Here is a 12,910-nt window from a genome sequence, read left to right on the forward strand (position 1 = left end):
GGGATCTACTAATAATGCTCTAGTCCGACGACCTAACGAGACCAACTGGCAACAAGGATTCCCACACCACTTCTATATATAGTGCTCGTGATTAGACTACTTAAGCCCCGTGCACCAATAAGAAAAGAACAAAAGGTGTGGCTAAAACCCTCCACCAATGTGACCCCGTAACACACTAGGTTTGTCAGTCAGACCCCATATGGCCCTGCAAAAAAAGAAGTCCAAAACTAATTAAAAAATAAACTATAAATGTTTTACAGTCACATTCAATTTAGTACACAATTTGATCCCCTGACATAAAAAGGTAAATTATACAACAATCTTACAATAAAGGCTCATCTAACCTAAGTTTTCACCAAAACAGACCGACCAGAGCAGCAACCTATGGTGCCAACAGCCAACCTTAAAAACAGAAGCAGACAAAAAGACAGCATATATTTAATATGAATGCATTATGTCAGTCAGGAGTGTGTTTTATCAAGGCTTATATGTAGTAAATAATCAAAGAATATCAAACTTGAATTTACACAAGACTCGGGAGCTTCTTCAAATTCTAGGCCATGCACCTTCCACTTGAACCTACAACATATGAAAGAAATAATACAAGACTGTTATTATATTGTATTGGTCTGGATGCATTGCATATGACACAAACATTTTAAATCGGTACCTTACGTTTAATACTTAATAACATGTTGGTTCCACAAATGCATGGGCAATAGTACTAAACATACAATAAAAATATTATTTTATTGGTTCTGGTAGCCTTTAAGTAATAGTAATTGCTAATAATTAACTTTTTAATAAAGATGAGCCGGCTAAACTGAAACAGAGTTAGCAAATACTTCGAAAACTACAACAAGCTGCATTATCGTTTTTGGTGATTAATGAAAATGTTTTACTTACCAGATTAGACCGCTTAACACGAGCAGGGATAAAATACTTATGAGAATAATCACAGTCGAAGACTGACCAAGCTCGACTCTGTCCAACAACATGTGACCTAACCGTTAACTTTCACTTTAGGTAGCCCGCCAACTCCACTTTGAGCCACTACGGTCACTATTTTCAAAAAGTACGATCTCAAATAATAAATGCCTTTGTTCCTGACAAATACTTACAAAATGATGATATGACCAAAAGCCTAATTTAATAAAGTTTTGCCCGCATTTGCACTTCTCTCACCTCCACCGCATCGGGTACCCATCTTAATTTTTTCAATTTGTGCGTCAACCAAAAACAAAAAACAATGACGTCAGGACGTAAATGACGTCAAAACGTAATGAACGTCACGATTAACTCAAAATATTTGACACAACGGCATTGTTAATGTATAATTATTATACCCGTATAAACTATAAGCCAATTTATTGTCCTCAATACCCATATGTTTTTAGTTTGGCAGACTAAAAACGGGATTCTGAGTGTGATGCCTATAAATATTATGAGTTGGCACCTTTGTTGGGGTTTACAGTGTATGTATCTGAGTGCTACCAATTATCTGTTCACTCCCTTCCTGTAGCTACTCACCTCGACCTCGCACCAACACAATCGTAACTCAGTTTTATTATGCTATCACCTACACATTGCTAATTGATGGGGTGTCCAATTTTTATTTTTCTAACAATCCCCCTTAGAATGCAAAACATTGCATTCTCCTCCCAAAGCAGAAGTCAGATCTCAAACTTACACAAATAAAAGCATGCGTGGACCCTCAGATACCTGATGAAGCAGAGTTTAACGTCCTTCAGAGACGGGAAGCACCTATATGTGATAATCATATGTAATCAAACTAAAATACTTTAAATCCCTATTAAGTCATTATAATTTCATCAAATTGATTATACATAACCACACAAAAATAAAATGAAATACAAAGGTGTTCCATGTTTTTGATGATGATATCTTTTTATTAACAGGGTGTCTGGTTCAGTATGAGAAACGGCAGCCTCATTCAGCAACGACCTCCCCCTTAGGTCACTACTTACTTTGTGCCTTTCCCAAGGGCACAGTCTCCCTGCTGGCAAGGTGAGACAAAGCAGGCGTTCTGGCAATCTTTCCAGAAACTGCTTTAAGCTATCACATTCCCCAGACCAACCTTCCTCCCTGAACCATCATCAAACATACAGAACCTACTGTATACGAAGATATATTTGTAACCTATGCTAAAAGCAAATGTACCTATGTGTGTTGTATTTACCCATTACTTTATTCATGTGCTATCAAGTGTTCCTCTAAATATTTGTGTATTGTTGTAATGCAAGCTAAGTAGAAAAGACATAGTAAATTCAAAAGACAATCTTCTATTCTTGCTTCGTATCTTCTGGATGGCATCCAACTTCAAGGTGTTCCTGTGAATAAATCACACACTTCCCAAAGCAAAGAAATCAACATACTCATCCTTATTTTGATCACCCAGGTCCTCATGAGCCTCAGGGTTAAGCCCTGCCGACATGAGCAGTACTGTCTCATCAGTTTTAACAGGAGAGGCCCCCTTTTGGATCACAGTGCTGATAAATTTTACTATCAGAGCTCTGATGCAAGGCACGCAGCAACATCCGCACACGACCACCACTGTCAAACTTACACACACAGCCATGGCCAATTAAAAGGGATTGTCTATACCTGAGTTTTCTTTCCATTCTCTGGACAAGGCTTTCAAACCTTCAAGGGCTCTGGAGACAGTACCGTCTGGGGCTGTATTGTTGGGGATGAAAGTACAACAGGTTGCTCCAACCATGTGACAGACACCTCCTTTATCTGCCAATAACATATCTAGGGCCATTCTATTCTGGATAGTCATTAGTGAGGTTTTATCCAATTGGTCCCTAAGTCCCTCTACTGCCTGAACAGTAAAGTTCACAAATCGTTGCTGGTTGTAATAGAGATAGTTAATCCAATCCACATTTTTATTAATAGTTGACCACCAGAACAAGATACTTTCAAAACCAGCTGCGACTTGATCTCTGGCTTTGAACTCATCAGGAACTCCTCTGGGAACGCCGATCCCATCTATCCATACAGTTTTATCAAATGATCCTCCAGGTTTCACTTCTCTGGTCTGTCTGTGACTTCTCATAACACCAGCTGGATCCTCCACTCCGTCATGTCTGAAGATCCTGAAAGGCATTATTAAAGAAACAAGAGGACATTCTCCTGTCCACACACCGGATAGTCTCCTTCTTACTTTCAAATCACCACATAGCCACAGCAAATCAGCTCTGTTTGTCGTTTGATCGTAAAAGGTAGTATTTTTGAGACTGATGTTTTCAGTCTTGCTGCACCACCCTTTGGGAAACTGCCCTCTATTGATTTGCCCAGATACATGTATAATTACCCTTGTATGCTACAATGTTCGCAGGTAATGGTTGGTTAGAAATGGGAAACCCTTTTTCCAATTCTCGGCAGACTGTGGTGTTTTCTACAACCATAGATGTAGTAAATAACGTTACCAAACATGTTAAGTTTTCTCCTGACATGGAATGTGTAGCTAATTTGGGATTAGCTGCAGCACAGACAAAACAATTGTTAACCCCCAGACCCTCTGATGTGTATCTTACCCATTCCAGCCACATGTTTTTGTCGGTGAATCCCGTTTCGACAGCCAGCTGGTCTCTCCATGTCATGTTCTGGGTCTGAAGTATCATCACTGTCTGTCCTCCATCAGAAACAATCGGGGCTGGTTTCCCTAAATTGTCAGTTTTGCTTGTAGCCCTAGGTTTCAGACATAGTCTCCCTAATGGATCACTACCTGATATGTCCGCACCCACCGTGATACAACATAGATCTGTGTTTTTCCACCCATAATCAGCCAATACTGGAACAGACAACAAGGCTTGATCCCCCCTTAGTGTCATGTTAAAGTATGGAAACACTCTACTCTTACCCTTTCTCCACATGCAGACGGCTTTCGACAGTAGATAACTAGGCTGATACTGATATTTATAGCGCGGGTTAGTATGAGTGAATACAGAGTTCCAAGAATCACAATATATTTCTGACGTGCCCCACCTGAACGCATACTTAGGAGTCCAACTATCACATCCATACACATCATGTCCTCTCCAGTTCAGATTTTTCCTGTTTTTTCCCATAACTGCATGTACAGTATGTCAAACAGGATCGTGGTTGACTCATTGTAATTTATCTCTACTGTTACACCTGGCTGAAATGGTGCTGCAACTGCCCTTTTTTTGTCTTTTTAGCCCTGTCTGTGTGTCATTTGCATTAGTAAAATTCTGAATCCTGTCTTTACCTTCCTTGTCCTCTCCTCTAATAACCTCTAACCACCCATCATCAAACTGTTTCTTTCTTATTTCTTCCCCCTTTTCACAGAGAATCAATACAAAAACCACAAATGTTATGGATAGCAGCATCATTACAGTCGTGGTAATACACCAAGTTCTACAGCCCAACCTTCTCATGGCTTGACCAACCGGATCTGTAGGTGGGTTAAATGGCATCTTACTGAAAGTACCTGAACTAACTTTTTAATGGAAAACTGTAACCTGGGTCCTTGTTTGGCTCAAATAAGATTTGAGAATTGGTTTCACTACTTTCCACTCCAACTGATCCAGTTCACACCCTAATTTTGGAATCCCCAGAGTGGGCACGTTAAGTGCCAGCAGCAGCTCCGCCAAATGTGCTACTGCTGAGATAAAATCCCTAAGCTTAGGCTTGTCAGTAGACCAGACCTCTTGGTTACCAGATTAAACACAGTCACCCCCTTTCCTGTGTGTACTGCACACTTACCAAACTGAACCGGATTCAGACCTTCCACTCCTAGTTGGCTTCTTATCTGCTTTGCCACTCAAGCTCCAAGAGTCAGGTCTGCACCTACACAATGAGCAATATACTCACCTCCTTCTGTAATGCTTTGTTGACAAATGGAGTACCATTGTCATTGCCAATTCTTTCACGGATCCCCCACCTTTTGGATTATGTCAGTTATAAGTGCCTTTGCTACCGCAATTGGAATCCTGTTTTTAATGTCCTAACCTCAGTTGGGAATGCTTCAATCCATTTGGAAAACATATCAATAAAATCAATCTGGAGATGCTGACATGGTCTATCAACCAGTGGTTGGGCACTTTAAGGAGTTTTAATACCCCTACTAACGTTATTTGTTTTGCAAATCATGCAGCGTTCACAAATGTTTTGGGAGTAATTAGTTAAGCCCTTAGTGTACCAATGTCTTGAGATACTACCTGCATCCCTCCTTTTTGACACATAGTCTCGACCATGTGTCAAATTATCATAATCTACAAGCAATTTATGGGAAGACACGGCTTACCAGTTGGACCATACCAAACCTCATCCTTTTGTTACACCCAGCTCGCTTCAACTCGGCCTTTTCTTTTGGCTTGGCGAAGGACTTCATGCCTGTCAGGTCAGCTGAAACAGAAATCATTTTTTCACAACACAAAATATTTATCTACTTCACATTTCACTGCTGCCTTTTCTCAGCCATGTCTGCTCTGTTATTGCCCTGTGAAATGGGATCAGAACATGAGGTGTGAGCTTTACATTTACATACATCAATAGCTTTTAAAAATAGGATTCCATCCAGAAGTGCAGAAATCAGGTTGTGATGTGTGATAGGTTTACCTAAAAAGGTCAAAAGGCCTCATGTACTACTTCAGATTCATACCTACTGTCAGTGAAAATGCTAACAGATTTTCCCCTTAGCCAATTTACAACGCTTCTAATTCATCAGCTTGAGATGATAGATAAGATATTAGTGATTTTTGCTTTAATTGTTTCATTTTTTGTCATTACATCATACCCCACATAGCTTCTTCCTGTTTCTGTGCTTCTGTATGAAGTTCATCAACAAACAGCTCCATATCTGGATTTTGTAGTTTCCTGTAAATCTGGTCTAGGAAAGCAAACTTCATTAACAACATTAAAACAATCATTGGTTCACCATCATTTTCTGTAGGAAGAAAAGTATCAGGATTAAATACATTATATATTTCAATGTGATGTTAGTCATTTCAATTAATACATTGTTAAACCTCAGCCATCTGGCTGCCGTCATATTATCAGTTATTTTGTTTCTTTGTTCAGCAATTGAGAAACATAGTTTGGTACCAACAAGGTCAAATTTCTGTAACTTTATTGAATCATTTACCACTTTTTTATTCAGCTGGCACAGCTCTCAAACACATTGGAGACCTACAGTACTTCTATAAGGTCTAATTTAGCTAAAAAAAAAAAAATATTTATTGGTCTTAGTTTACCTCCATGACCCTGGAGTAATACTGACGTCATACACCCTCCTTTTTCATTCACTGTCTGAGTGAATGGTCTGTTTGGATCCGGGATTCGCAGTGTTGGTGTTATCTGCAGAGCTCTTTTCGATGTTTCAAAGGCCTTGTCCGCTTAGATGTTCCAACTAAGTGCACTGTGGGCCTGTAGACCCTTCCCATCAGCAATTTCGCTTAAGGGAGCCTCGAGGACTTCATACTTAGAGATGATAGTTCTGCAATAAAATCACATACCTAAGAAAAACATTAGTTGCTTTTTTGTGATTGACATGGATTTATTATTTATTATTTTTATTTATTTATTTATTATTATTATTATTATTATTTTTTTTTTCTGCGAATGGCTTCTATTCTGCCATTTTCTAATCTTTTACCTTCGACAGAGATCAGCTAACCTAGGAATTTAACTTCATGTTTTATCAATTGTAATTTTGAAAGGCTGTTTTTTTTTTTTATCTTTGTTTGGTGACAATGATTTCACTGTGTCATTTTCACATTGCTCATTCACGGGAGCTGCCAACAAACAATCATTCACTGTTGACCTTTTGGACATAACCACTCATGTCCTTTGTACACAATTGTACACAACTCAACTGTCCTCTCCTCATGAGAGAAATAGACCAACTTAATACAGAAATCAGACATTTCACTTATTCTCAATCACCAAAGTATCCACAATGTCTGTTCAACCATCACACAACAACAGTTCCAACACTCAAGAACCCAAATCACTCCAGTGATCATTACAACCTTTATACAGTGGCCCGTTTGGGACGCAGCCTTTTTTATTTTTATTTTTTCCTAGAGTAAGAATACCAATATCTTTTAGTTTAACACATGCCAATATGGGAGTAGATACGGCCCAAAAAAAATTATTTAATACAGCTTATTTTTTACCCACATATTTTGATTTAAACTAATGGTTAAACAGATCATTAAAGGCAAAAAATGCCACGTTTGTTAAACTTTCCTGAGTTTTGCTTCATATTAATTCTGCCAAACTTTAGTCGTTTTTGGTTATTCGGATATATACACTATCTATGACTTGAATGTAACACCCAAATAAAAATAAGACATTATAGAAAATTCAAATAAAAATAGATTCATTGTCTCTTACTTTTACAAATAAAAGTAAACTGGGAAATATAGGGCTAATCATAAGGGCTAAAAACAAATAAATATGTAAACAGCTGATTGTAATCATGAATTATCACAAATCATGTTCAGATGGGATAAAGAAATCAGGTTAATTGTTAAGGTGGTTTACAGGCTTAAAAGAACAATTTTTATATTCAAAATGACCAAATCTGTTCATACTAACAGCATTTACTTTTTACTTCTACTTTTAATACTTTAGTACATTAAACGTCAGATATGTCTAAAAGGTGCAAAGGTGGGGGCCAGATTTGCCTCTGCTCTCTCTCTTCCTCTTTATCTTCAGGTCAGAGAAGTAGGAGAAGCGAGGGTGGGGGCCACCCCTCCCTCCTGCTCTCCGTCTCTGCCGCTCTGTCCCACCGCGTGTATGGTGTCAGGGATCCTAACTCTCACTGCGATTTTAAGATTCATTATCAGGATCAATCGCTCAGTCTAATCAAGATTTAGAGCTTCCAATTTTTTTTTCGCTTGTTTTCTCCCATTCGGCTTTACCCAGAGCAAGCTGCCCTTCCTCTAGTTCACAGGATACTTTAACAAAAAATGTCTAATTTATTAATATTATTTATTATTTTACTAATATCTATCCGTTCTTAGTCTCACTCTGGGAGCTTATTCTCATTTAACTAAGAATGTCCTCTTATTGTTTCTGAGGCTCATGAATTATTAACTATTCAATCTCCCAAAGAAAGCTCATCAATTATTATTAATTAATTAGTATTAACTGTACTCTTGAAGTAGCTCATTTGCATCTAATTAACAAAGGCACATTATGTTTTGTTAATTCTTCGATTAACCATTCACTACAATCTTATCACAATAATCACACAGCAATTAAGACAGGCACCACACAATATACATACACACACACAGCAGCTACGTGCTCATAGAGCCCACGCACACACATCACCCTTTCACCAAGAACACCACGAGATGTACTTACACACCGGTATTGGAGCAATAAGTATTGATTAATTTAACAATTTGAAACTAGAATTTGGGGGCGGTCCAAAATGGGACAGTAATTAGTTCCCTACGCCCCTACCCGACGGCGTGAACCAGCCCTCGCAATTCCAGACTCGGTTTGGTATGGTAAAACAGACCGGCTCCTTACACTCACTGAAAGAGGTTCGGACTACCAGCAATCTGCCCCCCAAGACCTAGAACCAGGCGCTGCTCTGTGAATCTGTGTCTGTGTGTCTGAGGAAGTGGTGACTTCCTGTGTCTGTGTTGGATGGGGAGAGTAGGGTGGGGGAATGACGTAGCCACGGTCTGCTCAGCAGTAGGCTGAGTAGTCAGATGCTCAACCCCTCCCTTCTCCTCACACACACCGTTCATGTATTGTACCACACGCTTTGTAAGAGCAAGTTTATTTTCCAATTTATCAACTTCCTTTTTTGCCAAGAGTTTTTTTGACGGCTGTAACTTGTCCAACTCGCTGTTGGGCATCAGCCAGATTTTTCCTTGCTACGGTGACAATTTTTTGACGCTCTAACTTGTCGGGCACTGGCTCAAAATCACTTGGGTACAGGCCCACCTTGGTGTGTCTCACAAACCACTCTGCCAAACATTGCTCCACGTCCTTTCTATCTTTTGAGGTAGTTGTGTCTAAAATCCTCAACATTACCAGCTTCCTCAACTCACCGGCAGTAGCAGCAGCCATGTTACATACAAAGACAACTACCCTATTGACACGTTCAAACAAGCAGAACAAATATACCCAGCAATAGTTAGTAGACTCAGGACAAAACAATAAACACGCACAGTTAGTAAGGGAAATAATGCACCAGAATCTCACTGAAAATTAATTTGGAATTGACTCAAAACTACGTGGTAAGGAGTTCCACAATTGCACGGTAATGGCTCCCTTAGCACTCTTACACGTGGCCCCAAGCGTGGCACAAAATGGACAAGGTACCAGGATTTATGCCACCTCTGAAACACCTAGGTGCCAGGAATTAGCAACCTCAGCAATACCTGTCCACAAACAAGGTACCAGGATTTACACCACCTCTGAAACACCTAGGTGCCAGGAATTAGTAACCTCAGCAATACCTTTCCACGCTTGTGCTCCAATTCACAAACTAAACACATAAACCAATACAGTCTTATTTCAACTGTCCAGAATCCAATTCACATAGACATATAGATAGACAAAGACTCCTAAAAGCTCCCTTAGCTTTATCAGAGAGTCTCCTTTATCCTAATTACTTCACACAATTATACTCTCTGTCGTTGGCCAACTTATACTAAGTGAGATTTGCAGAAATAAAGAATGAAAGAATGAAAACCAGAGAACAACCAAACCCTTTATTTCCTTAATTACACTGAATTTACCCGCACTTACACTGAGCAAATTAATTCACCACACTCCCCCTAAATACAAGTTTCAGCTAAATAAAAGAGCTGAAATGCTCTTACCTTTTAGCGCGCGCAGGGAGTGCAGGAAATTTGTCCGCTCAGCTGGCTCCAGTCAAAAATATTCCAAATCCTCTAATATGTAAAATTAACTAAAACCACAAAAATTGATCATTTATCAAAACCCAAAACCATCCTCTGCTACCAATTAATCGATAAATCGAGTTTTGGGTGACAAATGATCAACTAGCCAAGTCCTCAAGTCTAACAAAGTTTATTTAGAAAAGGTTTGGTTCTCCTCAGGCCTCACCAGCTGGTATCTGTACTTCTGCTTTCAGAGAACAATCAATGCAAGTCAGAGAGATACAGACCTCGAGCGCAGGGTTCATCGTGCTTTTATAATTTTGCCCACACCTTCTGAGTTCTTTGTTCTCATGGTCTGTTCAAACCAGTCCTAATTAATTCTTTCAGATGTTACTTTCTCAGCGCCATTGACCTTGTCCGAGGCACCGGACCGGCCTTATCGGTACAAGGTATGTAGGGAGTTCTTCTATGTATCTGAGTGCTACCAATTATCTGTTCACTCCCTTCCTGTAGCTACTCACCTCGACCTCGCACCAACACAATCGTAACTCAGTTTTATTATGCTATAACCTACACATTGCTAATTGATGGGGTGTCCACTTTTTATTTTTCTAACACATGTTTCTGTATATTAACAGTTGACCTGATAAAACATGAAATATCTTGAGTTCATATCTACAGTGGAATAAGAATCAGTGTAAATGTAAGAAACTCTGTCTTTTTTATTGGCATTTTATTAAGCAAAACTCAAGAGAGTACACCATGAATCTTTCCTTCTGACTTATTATTATTATTATTATTTTTGTATAATTATTATTAACATTAATTGCTGCTGTTGTTTTTTGTTGTTTTTAAACATAAAGCGTAAAACCATAAACACTATTTATGAATACATTTCATTAGTCGTCCACTTCAGATTTTTAAAACCATAAACACTATTTATAAATAAATTTCAATAGTCGTCCACTTCAGATTTTTGTTAACTAACTAACCATAACAATTTTAAGCTTTTAATTACTTATTTATTTATTTATTTATTTAGAAAGGCTGAACGACGGACGTCTATAAGAAGCAGATTGTTTACAGCATCTCTTGCTTACAGCCACACCACCCTGAGAACACCTCATCTGGAAGCTAAGCAGGGTCGGATCTGGATCTGGTTAGTACTTGGATGGGAGACTGGCTGGGAATACCAGGTGCTGGAAGCTTTTATCCACACACACCCACCTTCACTCCAAACCTCCTGTTACACACTGACCCAGCGGCTTTTTCTTCATCAAAGCTACACAATGAGACAAAGATCAGCTCATACTTTCATTCTTACTACAGTAAAACACATTCAACTGACTTTTAAAGTGAAGTTCAAAATGTTGTACAGACATTGTTACCATCTAGTGGTGCTATCAATAAATTACAGCTTGTTGCTTAGGTACAAATCTGTACTATTATTATTTTATTTTTATAATTATTAATTGTTGCTGTTGTGTTTGCTGTAATCAAAAATCTCCTCATGTTTTAAAGTGTAAAAGCATAAACAGCACCGTCTATAAAGATGATTCCTCTTGTGCTTATAGACTATTTGGTTTGTAGTGTTATTTTTAAGCTACTGGTGTGAATGTGTGAGTTGTAAAACAAAACATGACATTAGAGAAACTGCTTGGAAGAACGTCTAGGTCTGACTGTAGTCCTCTCTAAAGCTACCTGAGCAGTGTTGGGGGTAGTTACTCAAAAGAGTAATCCATTACTCATTACTCATTACTTAACTAAAATTGTAATGGGATTACTTTACTCATTACATCCTGGAAAATGTAATCTCGTTCCTCATTACTTTACTTTCACGTTACATTCTAAAACCCACACAAATACTGTATACTGGAATCACATCTACAAACAAATTCACTTTATTTACTTTATTTATTTAGTTTCAGAAAAATCCTCTCTTGTACAGAGATGTGCCTGTGTTCCTTACAGATAAAAAGTCCCGCGTTCCCCCAACACTGTAGCTGAGAGATACAGGGCTAATGGAGATGTTTTACTGCTAAGCTGCTGTTCAACTCCAGTCCAGTTGGTGGCGGTGGTGCGTCTTAAGTTGTTCTGCCAACCGCCATTAAACATCATAAGAAGAACAAGAAGCTGCTGTGTTTGTACTGTAGAGCCTCATCTGTAAGTAAAATATGTATTTAATTATAACCCTTATATTTCATTATAACCACATTCTAATTAACAATAAAACTAGAGTTCATAATAAAACATCACTGTGAGGATTTGAGAAGCTTTAACTCCAGTTTTATTTAAACACACAAACTATTAGCTGCTCCGCTAACTGTTAGCATCACACATGATTCAGTACTGATGAACCGATTCATTGAACCGATGAATCAGTGGATTGTAACGGATTCAGAGTTTATTCATTATTAAATCTAACATTTTGATATAAACGCGTCACATTTTCAGCTTTGTTTACAGTGTTTAATGTTTGATAGAAACAGCGAGTTCTTGTAGCTTTGTTTACAGGTTGTTTTACAGGTTTATAGTAAAAGTTAAAAGTATTAGTACAGCACTGTTATTGGGAGTGGATGAGAAACTAGATGTAAAGAACATCAGACTTCATCATTTCACTTTGGGCCACAAAACCACTTCCACCAAACTCAAAGGGTTGTTTCCCAGACAGGGATTAAGGCTTATAGTCCAGGACTACATTTAGCTTTAAATAGAGAATCTCCATTCAAAATGCTGTGTAGTCTAGGACTAGACTTAATCCCTGTCTGTGAAACCAACCCAAAAAGTTCTATTAGAAGTCTTTTCTGTCTGATGCTGCTCAGTCCCACAATAGTTTCAACATTTTCACTCTGTTTACAGCCTCACAGCATTAAAAAATAAACAGTTAAAGAGTCTAAAATAATTTTCCTGGATTTCTCTTTAATAGGGAATAAAGTACATTTGTCTATCTGTCCGTCTGTCTGTCAGATCTTTTAATAATGCAGTCAGCAGAAGAGGGACACGTCACCCCCATAGATCTACAAAATGAAGGATTCCAAGAGAAACTA

Source organism: Trichomycterus rosablanca, chromosome 14, assembly GCF_030014385.1.
Source record: "Trichomycterus rosablanca isolate fTriRos1 chromosome 14, fTriRos1.hap1, whole genome shotgun sequence".
NCBI classification, from domain to species: Eukaryota; Metazoa; Chordata; class Actinopteri; order Siluriformes; family Trichomycteridae; genus Trichomycterus; species Trichomycterus rosablanca.